Consider the following 21,306-nt stretch of genomic DNA (forward strand, 5'->3'; position numbering starts at 1 on the left):
TTACTTCTAGTTTGTTTCACAATAACACATATTTTGCATCTTCAAAGTGGTAGGCATGTTGTGTAAATCAAATGATACAAACCCTCCAAAAATCTATTTTAATTCCAGGTTGTAAGGCAAAAAAACAGGAAAAATGCCAAGGGGGATGAATACTTTCGCAAGCCACTGTAGATTCCTTTCCACTGAAACCCGGATGGGGGAATTTATGCTTGCTATGTTAGGCTAGAGGAAGAGTAAATCTAGTTTTTGTCTGGATAGGCCAAAAAATTTAACATCACACTCTATGCAAATGTTGCAGTTGGTTTTGTGCTGTAGGCCTAAAGCCAGAGCTACTGTCAGGAATCTGTGGAGAACTGTGTGACATCAGTCTGTAAGTCTGCCTGGACTGTCCGTGAGCGGGAGTCTCCAGGACACTGCTCCATGCCTAGTCATACAGGCTTCCTCACCAACACTCTAGTGGGACACACGGTGGTAGGCTCTCGTGTGGAGTTGCGGGCTCTGGAGAAGCTGCTCTGGTCCTTTTTTGGAGCGGAAAGGCAGGCAGAAATCACTAAAGCACCTCTTGAAGTTCTTGTCCAGGAAGGCATAGAGCAGGGGGTTGAGGCTGCTGTTCATGTAGCCCAGCGCGATGCACAGGTGCCAGCTGGCGATCACATAGGGGTTCGTGCTGTTGATCTGCACCATGGTCCTGAGGATGATAAAGATGTGGATGGGCGTCCAGCAAATTATGAAAACCGCCACCACCACCAGGACCATGTGGGTAATGCGCCGCATATTCCGATCTTTCTCCTTTGAACCAGAGAGCAGCCGGACATTCTTCAGGCGGAGAATCATCAGGCCGTAGCAGATGGTGATGACTAGGGTTGGCACCACGAAAGCAAATATGAACACACAAATCTTAGTCACCGTGTCCCAGCACCAGTCTGGCTGAGGAAACTGTAGCATGCAGCCTGTATTGCCTGAGGGATAAACAATCAAATGGTTAGCATATGGATATGTGGATGTTGGTGTCTGGAGCACATACGGTACAGCTCATATGGACTGTTCACCTTTGTCTGTCACCTTGGTAACCGCCATGACCATGATGGGCACTCCGATGGCAGAGGAGAGGATCCAGATGCACACATTGATCATCTTGGCCTTGGCAGGTGTTCTAAAGTCCAGGGCCCTGACCGGGTGGCACACAGCGATGTAGCGGTCCACGCTCATCATGGTCAGGGTGAAGATACTGGTGAACATGTTGTAGTAGTCAATGGCGAGGATCACTTTACACAGGAACTCACCGAAGGGCCAGGTGTTCATCAGGTACTTGGCACTCTGGAAGGGCAGAGTGCTGGTAGCCAAAGCATCGGCCAGGGCCAAGTTGAAGATGTAGATGTTAGTGGCTGTCTTCATTTTGGTGTATCTGGACAGAGAGTGCTGTTTATTAGCTTGTCAAATACTACAGATCTCAGAAGGCAAGGTATCTGTATTGCACGGAGGTGTAATTAAAATCAAATTTTATTTGTCACATGCGCCGAATGCAACAAGTGTAGACTTTACAGTGAAATGCTTACTTACAAGCCCTTAACCAAGGGAGTTAACTCAAGAAGAGTTAAGAAAATATTTACCAAGTAGACTAAAATAAAAAGTAATAATAAAAGTAACACAATAAGAATAACGAGGCTATACACAGGGGGCACCGGTACCGAGTCAGTGTGCGAGGGTACAGTTTAGTTGAGGTAATTTGTACATGTAGGTGGGGGTGAAGTGACTATGCATTGATAATAAACAGCGAGTTGCAGCAGTGTACAACAGGGAGGGGGGGCTCAATGTAAATTGTCTGGTGGCGATTTTATTAATTGTTCAGCAGTCTTATGGATTGGGGGTAGTAGCTGTTGAGGAGCCTTTTGGTCCTAGCCTTTTGGTACGCTACGGTACCGCTTGCTGTGCTGTAGAGAAAATTACTTGGGTGACTGGAGTCTGACAATTTTATGGGCTTTCCTCTGACACCTCCTATTATATAGGTCCTGGATGGCGGAAAGCTTGGTCCCAGTGATGAACTGGGCCATTCGCACTATCCTCTGTTGTGCCTTACGGTCAGATGTTCAGCAGTTTCCATACCAGGTGGTGATGCAACCGGTCAGGATGCTCTCGATGGTGCAGCTGTATAACCTTTTGAGGATCTGGGCACCCATTTCTCCCTCAGTCTCCTGAGGAAGGTTTTGTCGTGCCCTCTTCACGACTGTCCTTGTATGTTTGGACCATGATAGTTCGTTGGTGATGTGGAAACCAAGGAAACTCGACCTGCTCCGCTACAGCCCTGTCGCTGTTAATGGGGGTGTGTTCGGCCGAGCTTTTCCTGTAGTCCACGATCAGCTCCTTTGTCTTGCTCACATCGAGGAAGAGGTTGTTGTCCTGGCACCACACTGCCAGGTCTCTGACCTCTCTTTAGGGCGTCTCATCGTTGTCGGCGATCAGGCCTATCACTGTTGTGTCATCAGCAAACTTAATGATGGTGTTGGAGTCGTGTTTGGCCACGCAGTCGTACACATGCCTGAGGGGCCCCAGTGTTAAGGATCAGCGTGGCAGACGTGTTGTTGCCTACTCTTACCACCTGGGGGCAGCCCGTCAGGAAGTCCAGGATCCAGTTATATAGAGGGAGGTGTTTAGTCTCAGAGTCCTTAGCTTAGTGATGAGCTTTGTGGGCACTATGGTGTTGAACGCTGAGCTGTAGTCAATGAACAGCATTCTCACATAGGTGTTCCTTTTGTCTGAGAAAGGGCAGTGTGGAGTGTGATTGAGATTGCGTCATCTGTGGATCTGTTGGGGCGGTATGCAAATTGGAGTGGGTCTAGTGTGTCTGGGAGGATGCTGTTGATGTGAGCCATGACCAGCCTTTCAAAGCACTTCATGGCTACAGATGTGAGTGCTACGGGTCAGTAGTCATTAAGGCAGGTGACCTTAGTGTGGTGGTCTGCTTGAAACATGTAGGTAAGACAGACTCGGTCAGGGAGAGTTTGAAAATGTTAGTGAAAACACTTGACAGTTGGTCAGCGGATGCTTTGAGTACATGTCCTGGTAATCTGTCTGTCCCAGCGGCTTTGTGAATGTTGACCTGTTTAAAGGTTGATTTGTAATTCATATATACAAAATAAAAAACAGTACATCCTGTCAGCACGCCAAAAAGCGTGCTGAATGACGTGTGGAAGGGAGCGAGGAACGAGATGGGAGTAACAATCCAGGCTATTTGCTCAGAGACCAGCGTAATAATGTAATGAAACAAGCAGGGAGCAGGTTTCAAACCCTCAACATTCTAGCCCGAAGTCCAGCACGCTATCGACTGTGCCCAAATGTATCAATTGGGTTTGGGCCGATTGTGACTAAAAACACTTTATTAATTGGAATCTTTAACATATTGAAAAGTATTATTATTTGTTTTTCACAAGTGTAGCAGGATGGGCTATTAGCTGAACAATAGACTATTCAACCTTTACCCCCCCCCCCCCGCAACTTGCAACAAACAATTTGTGTCTATCTACCTACACACGGTTAATGTTCTGAAAATGTTTTTTATATGTATATATATGTGTGTAAGTTATGGCTCCCGAGTGGTGCAGCGGTCTACAGTCCCTGGTTCGAATTCAGGCTGTATCAAATCTGACCGTGATTGGGAGGCACTCGGGAGCCATAACTCCCAATTGGCCCAACGTCATCCGGGATAGGCCTTCATTATAAATATGAATTTGTTCTTACCTGACTTGCCTTTGAACCTTTATTTAACATGTAAAAAAACAACAACCGGCGGCAACTGCGGCGCAACTTTCAATTTATTCGATGCTTAAGTAGTCTAAAGTGTTACATGTCTAACTCAAAACAGCATTTCTTCATCAACATCTTTATGCTTTCGTTAATCTTCTTGATCTTCTAACTTTTTTTCTGTAGCAATTTTGAGCAAATTGCTCAAGGGCCATGGTTGATTCATCTGTGAAGATGACGTTATTGAATGTCTCGCCAGCTTTAATCCATGCCTGGGCCTGCAGGATGCAAAGTTCTTTGTTTGTCAGACTAATCATTAGAATCATTGACTCACTCACTCGTTGAAAAGGGCGAGGAATGAGATGGAGTCACAGTCCATGCCAGGCACACCTGTGAGCTCTGGAACTCCATCTCTGACAGGCAGAGTCAACATACGTGGCAGGTTCACCCTGACATTTCCATTCCTCTTCTGACAACAGAACATGACCAACTGCTCACCAGGCACAGCAAGTGCCGCTCAGACCGTTATGCTGTTCTGCTATTCCAAGGATGTGTAACCGAAGAGATACCACAAAGTTGGCACAGAATACATAGCTTTCCCACTGCGGACGTCTATTTCAGCAAGCAAGCATGGAGAAATGAAAATGTTCAAATGTTCCATGGTATTCTTAAGATATGTGTTGACTGAATATAAGCAAGTGATGTCTGCTAAATAATTAAGTTAGTTTTCTCCTGAAATAAATAATTTTAAAACATCAAACTGACTATTTACAAATTAGTGAGAATGTCTCACCCCATGTTCAAGAATTGCCTTTTTCTCACTCACTCCTTAAATGAAAATGAAATCTCCAAAATATCATTACTTTAAAAAAAATTCGATTCATTTTGAATTATATAAATGCCCCTTAGATATTAATACAGTCCCCCAATCCTCTAATGTAATTATTTGCGGAGAGTCATGTCATTGAAAAAAATATTTGTAGATATACTGTTAAAAATGGTGTAGGTCTTATTTATGTAAAGAGCATATTGTATTTAGAAGCAAAAGCCTACAACTATTTTAGCACCATTTTGCACTGCTCTGAGACAAGCATGGGTACTCTGAGACAAGCCTACTCCTTCCATATGGGAATTTGAACTATGGTCTCTCATTCGCATGACACAGGGATTCTTTAGCTAAATAGCCCAGTACTGTACTGCCGACTGCCACGTTGTACAGCGACAAATTTTCCGTTCCAGCAAGTACCAGTCAAAAGTTTGGACACAACTACTCATTCCAGGATTTTTCAATATTTTTAGTATTTTTTACATTGTAGAATAATAGTGAAGACATCACAACTATGAAATAACACATATGGAATCAGTTAAGAACAAATTCTTATTTACAAGGTTAGCCCACTCCTTCCTCCCCAACGGGGTTTTGAAACCAGTCTCCCGCGTGCTCTACATTCTGTAGTACAAACATGGCATGCTCTCCCTTATGTAAGGAATTAGGGACTTTCCCATGTTACTACAGTATGTATTGTAGACTGCACAGTAGCCTAATAAACAAATAAACACATTTTGTTAATAAAATAATGATAAAAAAATACTATTTCAAAATGCAGATGTTGATTTAGTTATGGATCCATAATGAATTACTATGGAAATAAATATCACTGATTTACAGAAATATTGGAACAAAGTTGTCTAGATAAGGCAAACAATTTAGAATCCTCCAATCCTGTAGCCTACTCCCAACAGTCATGTTGTACAGTCATTTCATCCTAACGGAAACCCTGAGAGTTAAATTTTTTCATTTTTCTCTGAATAGAAACACCATAATATTAATCAAATTAATTAAGCCAAATTTCTTAAAATCAATCCCATATATTAATGTTATTACAAAAAAGGTTTTCAATTCTCAGGTAATGCCAATACGGAATACTATCAAATGCTTCTCAAAGATGCCGTCTGGTGGTCAAACTAGCAATAACTTGCAGTAACAGAAAAAATGGCTGACAATTAAATTACGTTCCACAGAATGCTACGGCACAACTGTACGTACAGTCACTGTGGGGACGACGTTGTCGATGCACTTATTGATGAAGCCGATGACTGAGGTGGTGTACTCCTCAATGCCCTTGGATGAATCCCGGAACACATTCCAGTCTGTGCTAGCAAAACAGTCCTGTAGTGTAGCATCTGCGTCATCTTACCACTTCCGTATTGAGCGAGTCACGGGTACCTCCTGCTTTAGTTCTTGCTTGTAAGCAGGAATCAGGAGGACAGAATTATGGTCATATTTGACAAATGGAGAGCCGGGGAGAGCTTTGTATGCATCTCTGTGTGTGAAGTAAAGGTCATCTAGGATTTTTTTCTCTGGTTGCAAGTGACATGCTGGTAAAATGAGGTAAAACTGATTTATGTTTGACTGCATTAAAGTCCCCGGCCGCTAGGAGCGCCACTTCTGGGTGAGCATTTTCTTCTGTGCTTATGGCCTTATAGAGTTGGTTGAGAGCAGTCTTAGTGCCAGCTTCGCTCTGTGGTGGTAAATAGACTGCTATGAATAATATAGATGAGAACTCTCTTGGTAGATAGTGTGGTCTACAGCTTATCTTAAGGTACTCTACCTCAGGTGAGCAATACCTCAAGACTTCTTTAATATTAGACATTGAGCACCAGCTGTTATTGACAAATAGACAAATATCGTCTTACCAGAGGTAGCGTCTCTGTTCTGCCAGTGCATGGAAAATCCCGCTAGCTCTATATTGTCCGTATTGTCATTCAGCTATGTCTTAATGTCCCGTTTGTAGGATAATCTTAATCATAGATCATCAATTTTATTTTCCAATGATTGCACGTTAGCAAGAAGAACGGATGGCAGTGGGAGTTCTCGTTCGCCTACGGATTCTCAGAAGGCTGCCTGATCTGCAGCACCTTTTCCTGTGCCTTTTCTTCATTCAAAAGGCGAGGCTCTGGGCCTGTTCCCGTGAAAGCAGGATATCCTTCTTGTCGGACTCGTTAAAGGAAAAAGTTTCTTCCTGTCCGCGGTGAGTAATTGCTGTTCTGATGTCCAGAAGTTCTTTTCAATCATAAGAGGCGGTAGCAGCAACATTATGTACACAGTATGTTAAGAAATAAGTTACACAAAACAAAAAAACGAACAAAATAGCACAATTGATCCAGATATTGGATAATAGAGCACTCTCTTGTTTCGTTGTGAGTTCAAAGAACAATAAAACTGCCGTACGTGCTGTACTTTTAAATGTCAGTGTATCTGGTCAAACACATTTTTTCCCAAAAGTTTACTAAGGGTTGGTAAAAGGCTGATTGGTCAGCTATTTGGGCCAGGAAAGGGGGCTTTACTATTCTTACGTAGCGGAATAACTTTTGCTTCCCTCCAGGCCTGAGGGCACACACTTTCTTTCTAGTAGGCTTAAATTGAAGATATGGCAAATAGGAGTGGCAATATTGTCCTCTATTATCCTCAGTAATTTTCCATCCAAGTTGTCAGTGGCTTGTCATGGTTGATAGACAACCATAATTTTTCTACCTTTACCACACGCACTTTTACGGAATTCAAAATTACAATGCTTGTCTTTCATAATTTGGTCAGATATACTTGGATGTGTATTGACATGCTGGCATGTCACGCCTAAGTTTGCTAATCTTGCAAATGAAAAAAATCATTACAGTAGTTGGCAGTGGCTTTTGTGACGAATGAGCCATCTGATTCAAGGAATGATGGAGTGTACCTTTTTCCCCAAAATGTCATTGAAGGTGCTCCAAAGCTTTTTACTATCATGCTTTATGTCATTTGTCTTTGTTTCATGGTGTAGTTTCTTCTTTTTATTCAGTTTAGTCACATGATTTCTCAATTTGCAGTACGTTTGCCAACCAGTTGTGCAGCCAGACTTATTTGCCATTCCTTTTGCCTCATCCCTCACCATTTCTAAATTCCTCATCAATCCATGGGATGTAACAGTTTTACAGTCATTTTCTTAAATGGGTGCATGCTTATTAGTAACTGGGATAAGCAATTTCATAAATGTGTCAAGTGCCACTTCGGTTTGGTCCTCATCTCACACCATGGACCAACAAATATGCTTTACATCAACAACTTTTTGGGGTCTCGAGTCCCTGCAGTCCCTGGTTCAAATCCAGGCTGCGTCACATCCAGCAGTGATTGGGTGGCATATAATTGTCCCAGCGTTGTCTGGGTTTGGCAGGAGTAGGCCATCATTGTAAATAATAATTTATTCTTAACTGACTTGTCTAGTTAAATAAAGGTTGAATTTAGATTTTTTTTATTATACACTATATTAGACCCAACCTTTTGAACTTTGGTTTTCCTAAATATGTCTATTATATTGTGATCACTACATCCAATGGATCTGGATACTGCTTTCAAGCAAATTTCTACAGAATTAGTAAAGATGTGATCAATACATGTTGATGATTTCATTCCTGTGCTATTTTTAACGACCCTGGTAGATTGACTGATAGCCTGAACCAGATTGCAGGCACTACTTACAGTTTTCAGCTTTTTCTTGAGAGGCCGTTTGATGAAAGTCTTCTAATATTTAAATCACCCAGAAAGTATACCTCTCTGTTGATAATGTAAGGACCGATGCTGGAGATGAGAAGCAGGTCCGGGAGTTTAAAATTTAATGGGGAACATACAGGTAACAGGACCAGCGTCAGTACACAGGTATACAAAGACATAAGAACATTAATGCAGAAACAGGAAACAGAGCAGGGAACCACAGAGATATAGCGAAGGTAATGACAGAGATGATTGAGTCCAGGTGAGTCCAATAATCGCTGATGCGCGTGATGGGGGGTGGCTGGTGTGGTAATGATGGTGTCAGGAGTGCGCATTGCTTGGGAGCCTGGCGCTCGAGGGGAGAGGGAGCAGGCGTGACAGATATTACATACATTATCAAGCATTTCACACATGCTATCCAGATACTAACACTTGGTGATCTATAGCAGCTTCCCACCAGAATGTGCTTTAGGTGAGGCAGATGAACCTGTAGCCATATTACTTCAACAGTATTTAACATGAGATCCCCTCTAATATTTACAGGAATGTGGTTCTGAATATAAACAGCAACACCTGGCATTTGTCTTTTCTGTAAATGTTAGAAACTTGAATTGCTACCATTTTATCAAGGTATTGTCGAAGTGAGTTTCAGAGATAAGTCAGAATATGAATGTCATCTGTTACTAGCAAGCTATTAATTTCATGAACCTGGTTTCTTAAGCTACATATGTTAGCGTGGGCCATTTAGAGCACAGGGAAGCTTAGCAGAAGTAGTTATTCTCATGTTATTTATGTTAGTGGAGGGTGAGCTGCACACAGTGGACTTCCTACCAGGGCACACTGCCTCAGTGCTAATAGCATAAATCTGGTTCATATGCACATGATTGCTGCATACAATAGCTATAGGATCAGCAAAGGCATTCAGGGCAGTTAGAGGGACATAAATTAGGTTACTTTGATTGTGTCTATCAATGCCCCTGGTATAATGTACATTTGCTAAAGCATTATGATGACTCAGCAACACAATGGTATGGATTAACTGAGCTAACAAGTCATTGTCTCAACACAGGCTTATAATGCTGTGAAAGGACCCAGGAACCCAAATTATTTGGGTGGATCCCATCCTCCTTGTAAAACATGTTTTGTTTCCAAAAGGTATCGAAATTGTCAACAAAAGTTACACCCATTGATGAGCTGCAATAATCACATAGCCAGTTGTGAAGAGAAAGAATCCTGCTAAACCCTTCAATACCACAATTCAGAGGGCACAGGGCCAGATATGATGGATCTTTTATTAGTGTCTAGCAGAAAGTCAATCAGCTCTTTGAAATCCAAATTCAACTGTTCAGAGCTGCCTTTTATGATGACGTTAGAACCCACATGGACTTCGATAGAATCGATGTCCATGTCCTGGCGTAGTACATTCAGGAGCAGCTTAGTAATGTCATTTACTCCAGCTCCGGGATAGGACATTGTTTTTGCAACAGGAACAGTCACATTTCTCACGGCTAGTGAGAAAGACAAGGATATCCTCCCACTCTCACATTTCAAGCAATTAGTTAGGTTAGCTCTTTCAAGCAGACTTTAACCTGTCAGTTAAGCAGGATTCTGAGACAAGAAATAACAGTCCTAGCTGTTAAAATCTAAACGCTTCACAGAATCCATGCAAAAACAAGTTTGGTATTTATGTTTAACAAAGATTGGTTATGTAACTTCTGCTTCCAACTCACACTCTCAAACACGTAGATCCCCCGAACGCAGCTCACTTTCCAGCCCACTTTCCAGCTCACACTCTCAAACACATAGATCCCCCTCTCCAGATTCCAATCACCTGAATTCTGATCACCTGTTCAAACACCTGTATGTCATTATCACACACTACTTATTTCAGTTCTTTGCACCCCATCATTGTGAGGTATTGTTTGTTTTGTGACAAACTACTATTCGGAGTGCTGGGTTCCCCCTCCCGTGTATGTTTTTTGTTTTGTTTGTTTGCATGCCTCACTAATGACGCCTATTCCTTGTCTGTTCTTTAGCCTATCAGATTTCCTGTTATCAACCTATTGCCTGATCTCCCGGACGACGTTACTAGCCTTTTCCCTGCCTGTACTGTTGCCTTTTTGGACTCCCTGTGTATGACCTTCTGCCTGCCCCTGGACCCAGCTACCTGCCTCCTCCCGTGGTCCTTGACAAAAAACCCCTGCTGCGCCCTGGGCTTGAAACCAGCTCTCTATCTCCCATATTGTTCATTACAGAATACCTCACCCAAAAACGACAGATGGATTCAGCGGCGCTGCAGCTACGTCTAGCCCGACAGGAGGAACGAATCGATGAACTCTGCAACCTCCTTCGCCAGTCCATTCTGCCTCATCAATATCAGGTGCCACAGCCTCCTCTCGTTCATCTCCCCATATCCATGCCTTATAAATACGTCAGCTCCCTAAGGAAATGTCAAGGATTTCTCATGCAATGTAACCTGTACATCCGCCATCACCCCGCTGACTCCACCTCTGACAAAGACAGGGTGGACTTCGTCATCTCCCTACTCACAGTCAAAGCTCTGGATTGGGTCGCAGCCCTGTGGGCCGCTCAAAGTTCTGATCTGTCTGAATCACGTTTCCACGCCCTCTTGGTGTTCGACCATTCAGTTTCAGGTCGTCACATCGGGGACCTGTTATGTGAGCTGCGACAGGGCCGTCGCTCCATCACTGAGTATGCCCTTGCGTTCCGCACCATGGCTGCCAGCACTGGATGGAATGAACCAGCTCTCCTTACAGTCTACCGGAGAACTCTTAATCGGTAGTCACAGACCGAACTGGCCTGCAGAGGAGATTTAATGGACCTAAACCAATACATCCGGATGTCCAAATCCATTGGCAACCTACTGGTGGACCGCAGACATATACAGTCGTCCATGGCCTGCGAGTCTTCTACTCCCTTCTCTCGTCCACCATGGTCTAAAAGCCCCAAACCCATGCAACACATTGGAGGTTATGTGAATACCTGTGTCTCTATTGTAACCAGAGAGAGAGTAACCACGTACTCAATAGCTGTCCGGTTCGCCCACAACCACTCCACTTCCGCACAGGTAAGCACCTCTACGTTTTTGAATATTACCAAAAGGCAGTTTGCTATCCCTGCTCTTCTTTCTGCTAATGGGGTCACTCAGTTTGTGGAGGGACTAGTGGACTCGGGGGGGCTGCAGGTCATTTTATTGACAAACAATTGGCACAACAGTTAAGAGTCAAACTAATCCCTGTTAATCCTCCCTTTAGGATTAATGCGCTGGACAGACAACCTCTCAGAACTGGTCTTGTGACTCGCATGACCGACACTATCACACTTCAGATTGGCCTCCTTCACTCTGAGGTCATTCAGTTAGTGGTGTTGTCTTCACCTAAAGAACCCCCTCATCCTCGGTCACCCCTTGCTAAGCCTTCACAACCCTGCCATCTCCTGGCGGCAAGTGGAACTGCTGTCATGGTCTCCCACCTGTTTAAGAACTGCTTCAATCTAACCTGTCGAGCCATCTCTATAGAAGGATTGGAGTCTGCCATTCCAACCCACATCCCACCTGTATATGCCCAGTTCCTGAGTGTCTTCAGCAAGAAAGTCATCCATTCTGCCCCCTCCTTGCCCGGAGGACTGCACAATCAACCTCCTTCCTGGGGCATCGCTCCCTAAGGGTCAGATCAACCCCTTGTCCATCCCAGAGAATGAGGCAATGGACACCTATATAGAAGAGGCCCTCAACATGGGATTAATCCGTCCATCCACTGCATCCAGTCCCTGCACAGATTACCAACCCCTCAATGAAATTACCATCAAGAATCGCTTCCCTCTGATTTCAGCCCCACTAAAACAAGTTGGACAGGCTACCATCTACTCCAAACTGGACCTACGTAGTGCTTACAACCTGGTCCATATCAGAAGTGGGGATGAGTGGAAGATGACATTCATCACATCTAGGGGTCACTACGAATACCTGGTTATGGCCTACGGTCTCACCAATGATCCCGCAGTCTTCCAGTCCTTCATGAATTAAGTTTTCCAGGACTTGATCAACCAGTTCCTCATCGTGTACATTGGCGACATCTTGATCTACTCTCACTCGATTGCAGAACACATACAGCATGTGCAACAGGTCCTCCAACGGCTACAGGACCATCATCTTTATGTCAATGCTAAGAAGAGCGCATTTCACGTTACTACGGTAACCTTCCTAGGAGGGGTCAACATGGACGAAGGCAAAGTCACGGCCGTGCTTAACTGGCCCAAACACACCACCGTAAAGGAACTACAACGTTTCCTATGATTTTCCAACTACTGCCGGTTCATCCGAAACTGCAGCAGCACAACCGCTCCTCTCTCAGCTCTCACCCATAACCTCCAATGGACCGACACCGCCCTTACGGCATTTGAGACCTTGAAACGCCTCTTCACCTCTGCACCCATCCTTAGGCAGCCAGATCCTACCCTTCATTTTGTTCTGGAGGTTGATGCAGCTGAAGTCGGCCTCGGAGCGCTTCTCTCTCAGCGGGTAGGTACACCTCCCAAATTACACCGATGTGGCTCTTTTCCAAGAAACTGTCACCCACTGAGAGGAACTATGATGTCGGGAACCGAGAGTTCCTTGCCATTAAGCTGGCTATTGAAGAGTGTCACCACTAGTTAGAGGGAGCTCATCACCCATTCCTTGTCCTTACCGACCAATGCAATTTGGAGTACTTAAGTGCTAAGAGGCTCAACCCCAGACAGGCACGCTGGGCAGTCTTCTTCACCCAATTTCAACTTCACCAATCTGCCTGGCAAGAAACAATGTGAAGGCTGATTCCTTATCCCGTCTATTTGACTCCCCTTCCTCTAACCCAGCTCCCAAGCTCATCCTGCCTCGGTCTTGTGGGACCCATACAGTGGGAAATCCAATCAGCCGTCCAAGAGGCCCTACGCCACGACCCAGCACCTCCCGACACCCCTGCAGGCAAGACCTACATTCCGGCGTCCGTCAGACCCCAACTAAATGCAATAGTGCCATACCTCGCTGAGTTCTAGCCATCCTGGGATCACCCAGACTACAGAGCTACTGACACGCAAGTTCCATCACACCCTGATCTGTTTCACCTGTCCTTTTGATTGTCTCCACCCCCTCCAGGTGTCACCCTCCAGTGTATTTATTCGTCTCTCTGTGCCAATTCATTTTGTATGTTCAAGTCAACCAGCATGTTTTTCCTGTGCTCCTGCTGTTCTATTCTCTTTACTGGTCCTCCCAGTTTTGACCTTTGCCTGTTTTTCTGGACTCCCATCTTCTTACCTATCCCTTTTGGATTGTTAACCTCTTGAAGCAAGGGGGCACTATTTTTATGTTATGTTTCTCATGACCAGTTGCTAGAATATGCATATAATTGACAGATTATGATAACACTCTAAAGTTTCCAAAACTGTAAAAATATTGTCTGTGGGTATAACAGAACTGATATTGCAGGCGAAAGCCTGAGGATAATCCAATCAGGATTATTCTTTTGAAATGTCTGTGTTCCTATGCGTGCCTGTCCTCCATTTAAAGGGATATCAACCAGATTCCTTTTTATGTGGCTTCCCTAAGGTGTCAACAGTCTTTAGACATAGTTTCAGGCTTTTATTTTGAAAAATGAGTGTGAAGGATCACATTGCGTAAGTGGAGAGGTGGGGGCTCTCAGAGTGAGTTGGTGCGCAATTGAGTAAACCGGCCATTGTTCCTCCCGCTGTTATGGAAAAAGCTACACACTCGGTTGATATATTATCAAATATATATTTTAAAAACTACCTGAGGAATGATTATAAAAAACGTTTGACATGTTTCTGTGGACATTATGAAGACTATTTGGAATTTCCGTCTGCGTTGTCGTGACCGCTCTTTCCTGTGGATTTCTGAACATAACACGACAAACGTCGGTATTTTGGGTATAAAAATAATCTTTATGGAACAAAAGGAACATTTGCTGTGTAACTGGGAGTCTCGTGGGTGAAAACATCCTAAGGTCATCAAAGGTAAACGGTTAATTTGATTACTTTTCTGATTTTCGTGACCAAGCTTCCTGATGCTAAGTGTACATAATGCTATGCTTAGGCTATTGATAAACTTACACAAACGCTTGGACTGCTTTCGCTGTAAAGCATAATTTCAAAATCTGAGACAACAGGGCGGTTAACAAAAGGCTAAGCTGTGTTTCAAAATATTGCACTTGTGATTTCATGAATATGAATATTTTCTAGTAATATTATTTGACTGTTGCGCTATGCTATTCAGCGGTTGCAGACGGAAATTATCCCGCTACAGGGATTGGTAGCGTCAAGAAGTTAATAAACATCTTGGACTAACCACCTGCCTCCTGTGTCTGGATTCCTGTCCCGTCTGTGCATTGGCAAAGAGCCCTCACCAACTACCTACCGATAAGCTCAAGCATTTACCTACGTTACTAGCCTTTTCCCTGGCTGTACTGTTGCCCTTTTGGACCACATGTGTATGACCTTCTGCCTGCCCCTGGACCCAACTACCTGCCTCCTCCTGTGGTCCAACACCTACTGCGACCTGCGATTGAAACCAGCTGTCTCCCATCGTGTTCATTACAGGTTATGTTTCAGTTAAAATAACAAACTGAGTGTTGCCAGCATACAGTGTTCAGCGGCGTACTCTGATGATTGGTCTGAAGCCAAATCCAAACTGGCTCCCCTTACACTTTTATTTGGTGCGCCAGGACAATTCACAACTGAGGTTACTCTGTTTAGCTCAATGCTGAGTTGCTATTTTTTTATATTTTTTTATCAAGTTAGGCCAAATGCTTGCTGCCTTCCATTGCAGTCAATATTACGGGCAGCAACAATGTCAGATGCTTTCTGACCAGACAGCATCTGATATACACTGCTCAAAAAAATAAAGGGAACACTAAAATAACACATCCTAGATCTGAATGAATTAAATATTCTTATTAAATACTTTTTTCTTTGCATAGTTGAATGTGCTAACAACAAAATCACAAAAATTATCAATGGAAATCAAATTTATCAACCCATTGAGGTCTGGATTTGGAGTCACACTCAAAATTAAAGTGGAAAACCACACTACAGGCAGATCCAACTTTGATGTAATGTCCTTAAAACAAGTCAAAATGAGGCTCAGTAGTGTGTGTGTGTGGCCTCCACATGCCTGTATGACCTCCCTACAACGCCTGGGCATGCTCCTGATGAGGTGGTGGATGATCTCCTGAGGGATCTCCTCCCAAACCTGGACTAAAGCATCCACCAACTACTGGACAGTCTGTGGTGCAACGTGGCGTTGGTGGATGGAGCGAGACATGATGTCCCAGATGTGCTCAATTGGATTCAGGTCTGGGGAACGGGCGGGCCAGTCCATAGCATCAATGCCTTCCTCTGCTGACACACTCCAGCCACATGAGGTCTAGCATTGTCTTGCATTAGGAGGAACCCAGGGCCAACCGCACCAGCATATGGTCTCACAAGAGGTCTGAGGATCTCATCTCGGTACCTAATGGCAGTCAGGCTACCTCTGGCGAGCACATGGAGGGCTGTGCGGCCCCCAAAGAAATGCCACCCCAGACCATGTCTGACCCACTGCCAAACCGGTTATGCTGGAGGATGTTGCAGGCAGCAGAACGTTCTCCACGGCGTCTCCAGACTGTCATGTCTGTCACATGTACTCAGTGTGAACCTGCTTTCATCTGTGAAGAGCACAGGCGCCCAGTGGCGAATTTGCCAATCTTGGTGTTCTCTGGCAAATTAAAAACATCCTACACGGTGTTGGGCTGTAAGCACAACCCCCACCTGTGGACGTCGGACCCTCATACCACCCTCATGGAGTCTGTTTCTGACCGTTTGAGCAGACACATGCACATTTGTGACCTGCTGGAGGTCTTTTGCAGGGCTCTGGCAGTGCTCCTCCTGCTCATCCTTGCACAAAGGCGGAGGTAGCGGTCCTGCTGCTGGGTTGTTGGCCTCCTACGGCCTCCGCCACATCTCCTGATGTACTGGCCCGTCTCCTGGTAGCGCCTCCATGCTCTGGACACTACGCTGACAGACACAGCAAACCTTCTTGCCACAGCTCGCATTGATGTGCCATCCTGGATGAGCTGCACTACCTGAGCCACTTGTGTGGGTTGTAGACTCCATCTCATGCTACCACTAGAGTGAAAGCACCGCCAGCATTCAAAAGTGACCAAAACATCAGCCAGGAAGCATAGGAACTGAGAAGTGGTCTGTGGTCACCACCTGCAGAACCACTCCTTTATTGGGGGTGTCTTGCTAATTGCCTATAATTTCCACCTGTTGTCTATTCCATTTGCACAACAGCATGTGCAATTTATTTATGTTTATGTTGCTTCCTAAGTGGACAGTTTGATTTCACAGAAGTGTGATTGACTTGGATTTACATTGTGTTGTTTAAGTGTTCCCTTTATTATTTTGAGCAGTGTATAAGCTACACATACTGAGACAGAGGGGCGCTGTTTCGTTTGCTCAAATGCTTTCTCCGGTGAGATGCATTTATGAAACACAGAGAGATGAAAGATCAATAATTTAGTTGTTTTTTTTTCTTGGTAATTTTTTTGGGGGGAAGGCTGGCTTCCCTTGGCATCCATGAATAGACACCACTGGTGGTAGGGGGATCGAGACATGGGCTGTGTCTGAAAACGTTACTAGCCATCAAATCCTTGCTTCCTCGTTCCTCCATCCTTGTTTCCTCGATTCCTCTCAACGTGCATTGAAGGACCTCCTCCAGTGAGCTTTGAGAGGAATGGAGGAAGCAAGGATGAAACAGTTCGTAATTATAGTTTTTTTCTGACTCAGCCCATGTCATCACACTAATTGCCTCCTGACTTAACTCCATCTTATCTGGTTATCTCAGCCAAGTTTACTCAACAGCCTTGAATTTGGTGATTAGAACTTGGGTGCCGTTTATTTATTGATCTAAGGCCCTAGTGCAGCCAGAAGCGAAGTCAATACCTCAAATTAGAGCTGAGGTCTATAGAGAGCACAGTTCCAGGTTCATAGGCTAATGTATCATAGCTACCGTAAAAATCACAGTTCACATTTTGCAATTTGACATAATATTCTGCAACAATTCACAATATCTTCACAATATCATAAGCGAGCCGAGCATGTAATAAGCATCACATAAAAGCAACATGAGTTTAGTTTGCTACATTATGTATTAAACATTTATGATGAGATTGACAAGACTTAAACATTTATAACAATTTCACAAGCAAAAATTGTCTATATAAATTTTATTAATTTAAATCGTTCCTACATGTCTTTGTGTCACTTACAGCCAGGAAGCGCTTTACAATTTTACAGTGGTGTAAAGTAACTAAGTAAAACTACTTTAAAGCACTACTTAAGTAGTTATTTGGGGTATCTATGTTTTACTTTTATTCCTATAAAACATTTTTTTTATACTCCCTGACAGCCATAAGTACTTGTTGTATTTCGAATGCTCAGTTAGGACAGCAATATGGTCCAATTCACACAACTATTAATAGAATGCATTGTCACCCCAACTGCCTCTGATCTGGTGGACTCACTAAACTCAATGTGTTTGTAAATTATGTCTGAGTGTGCCCCTGGCTGTCCATAAATGTAAATAAGTGAATTGTTGCATCTGGTTTGCTTAATATAAGGAATTTGATGTACCACATTTATTTGTACTTGCTACTTATTAACCAGTATGACAATTCAGTACTTTTTCCACCACTGTACTTTAAGTAAATAAAAAAATTATACTTTTAGACTTTTACTCAAGTAGTATTTTACTGGGTACTTTCACTTTCACTTAAGTCATTTTCAATTAAGGTATCTTTACTTTATTCAAATATGACAATTGAGTACTTTTTCCACTACTGCAATTTAACTGCTTCATGCTAGAGCTTGGTGGATGGTAGGGCATGAGTGGGGTGGGTTTGTTGTCTCCTTTTCTCACTATGCACCTGTGGCACTACATAGCCTATCCGAAATAATGTGAGTTAGCTGGAGGATGCAAATGCCTCTGATTATATAATAAACTATATCAGTTCACTTGTGGTGATATTCAACATTAAAATGCAATCACTTCACAGTAGAAAATGGACATAAGAGTGCTTGTATTAGTTATTTCCATTAGGGTCACCAAAAGAGCTACAGTAGATAGGCTTTCTTACCTCACCACTCCATACATAACGAGGATGTTTCCAAGCAGTCCAACAATGCATATAATAGAGTAGAGAGCAGTTATAGATACTGCGATTATAATACTTGTGGTGTCCTTCGAAGAACCCTTCTCGGTGTCATTGCCTCTTGATGGCAGCCCTGTAGAATCCTCAGGCAATGTGCCATTGAAAGGGATCACAGAATACAGGTTGGCTAAATCAGCCGCAGACAAGGTAGGAAACTCCATCATATTCAGGTGCAATATTAGCCTAGTAGATAAAACGTTGTTATATTCAAGGTCAGTGATGCCTTTTCCTTTCCTGTAGTGCAGATGCTTGCGGACTCCCCAAATACAGATTTTGTTGAGCGCACGAGAGCAGACGAGGAACGTGTGAAAGCACTGATCAGACCTCATTCAATTGTGATCACTGACATCTCAGGCTCTGGCGAAGGTATGGAAAGATGTTCTGAAAGACAGGTATCCGATCCTATCCCTGTACGAGGTACGCGCAATGCAACGGGGTGGTGACGGCGGGGGCAAGTGCAATCTACTTCCCTTGGCGAGGACACACAGGTGCGAAGCAAGACAAGGGTAGGTGTGCGTGCTTTGCTCTTAAATTGCTCTCTAATTTTCTAATTGACATTAGCCTAATGCGCAAGTTAATGGGCATCGAGACGACATCCTGCATGATAGCCTACCCTAATGGCTAATGTCTATTAGGCTGGTTGCTAAAATGAAAATAATGCAGTAAAACATTACATATTCTTTTCAGGTCCACCCAGTTTTCAAAAAAATTAATGGCTTGGTTTCTACAACAATTTCTTCGGGGCACTTATGACAGCAATAACATTTAATATTGATATATATATATTTTTTTAAACTTATACTCCACTACATTCATAAAGGAAATATGTACTTTTTACTCCCATTGGTCATTCCAGAATTGGAGGACATTTTCTGTCCCACCCATGAAATTTCAAATAATCCATGCCCAAAATACTAAAACATGCACTTGTTGTGTATATTATACTTGTCCTGTGACAAAATGTAAATATAGTTGTAGACAAAAAATGGTTCCCCTAAAATGGCATTTTTCTATTGTCCCACCTTCTTGATGACCAACTTGCACATCAAATATAACAGTTCAAATAAGGTTTAAATCCAAAAAATGTTGGTATGATTTTGTTGATTTATGTCTCTTGTAGTTGTTCAAAGAATTTGTTTAATGATATCAATTATGCACTGAAGTTGTGTCCCTAAACCTATTTAGCCTGGCAGAGCAAGAGAAAAAACAATGAGACACATGACACATGAAACTACATCCTCAAACCATTTGCTAACACCATGGGTAGACCAAAGGTAAGTCCTCTCTTCTATTTTTCATATTTTTCCAATATTTTCAGTCTTGATTGAGTGTATCACTCTAACCAACACAACCCTGTTACTCATTTTATCAGAATAAGACATATTAATTTCTAAGTTTTCTATTTTTATTTGTATAACTAAGTTTGTCCTTGACCCTTACAGTAAATGCTACATTCCACAGCAATGACGGGCTACTCAGACCAATCCCTCCCCTAACCCGGGTGATGCTGGGCCAATTGTGCACCGCCCTATCACATCTGGTTCTGATACAGCCCAGGATCGAACCAGGGTCTGTAGTGTCACCTCTAGCACTGAGATGCAATGCCTTAGACCGCTGTGCCACTCGGGAGCCCAATATATCCCCTTCTCCCTGTGGCCTTTAGCCTTCCATCAGTGAACTCCCTAGGCCTTCACCACAATGAAATTACCTCACCGGGCCATAGCGGTAATGCAGTTAATGAAGGCTGGGGGTAGCAGAGGTCTAATCAAATATTTAAGGTGGGTATGATAACATACTATATAACAGCCAGATGTATAGCTGCAAAGTTAATCAATTGAAAACTAAACCCCTCTCTCGACTTTTCCTTTCCTGAACCAAAGGGTCACCCAACTGAATGCATTAGTTCAGACAGCCTCTTGTCTTCCACCTAGGTTCTAACCTCAGAGGTGTAGGGCTGCTGAATGTAAAGTAATTGACTGTCAAGGAACAATTGATTGAAACCCAAGAAACCAAGTTGCATTCGGTTGCATTAGCCTTTAAGCTCACTCTGAAGTGAAGTATCAGAGAGAACTTTCAGAATGTATCTGTAACACTGTCACTAACTGTTCTTGCTTAACCTTTCTGGAGTCTCCATCACTCCCACATAACACACCTATTGAGGATCTGTAGCACTGCTTGGTTTACAAGATTTAAATTCTAACCATATATCTCATCAAAGACTCTAGATACGAGTCAGGTGTGTCGACCTTAAATTGTCCCTTCACACAGCCAGTGTGGTGTAGAAGGCGCAACAGCACCTCTTCAACCTCAGGAGGCTAAAGAAATCCTGCCGGGCTGTATCTCCGCCTGTACTTTAATTTAAAATGTGAATGCCATAAACTTGAATAGCCCCTCGGTTTTAAAATCATGTAGAGGGCTTGAGCTGATGCATGATAGCAACCAAAGCCCATGTAAGTCAGTTTATAACATTCCATCATTGGATACTCAGTTCCCCATATTGACATTGGCTGTGACATCAGCCAATGTCCCCACTCTCCTCATTGAGACCATGTCTGTGACCTAGGTTGGGCAAAACTAAACATGGCGGTGTTTGCCTTAGCAATCTCACTAGAATAATGACCTCCTCCATTCCTGCCATTATTGAAAGAGATCGTGATACCTCACATCTCAAAATAGAGCTACTTAATGTTAGATCCCTCACTTCCAAGGCAGTTATAGTCAATGAACTAATCACTGATCATATTCTTGATGTGATTGGCCTGACTGAATCATGGCTTA

At 43.4% G+C, this 21,306-nt stretch overlaps 1 pseudogene; it reads right to left on the reverse strand.

The window, feature by feature from the left end:
• Window positions 1–337: 337 nt before the first annotated feature.
• Window positions 338–18,752, reverse strand: LOC110519907 (delta-type opioid receptor-like; annotated as a pseudogene).
• Between the last annotated feature and the right edge of the window lie 2,554 nt (window positions 18,753–21,306).

This window comes from Oncorhynchus mykiss, chromosome 3, assembly GCF_057628025.1.
Source record: "Oncorhynchus mykiss isolate SJ-2025 chromosome 3, ASM5762802v1, whole genome shotgun sequence".
Taxonomy (NCBI): Eukaryota; Metazoa; Chordata; class Actinopteri; order Salmoniformes; family Salmonidae; genus Oncorhynchus; species Oncorhynchus mykiss.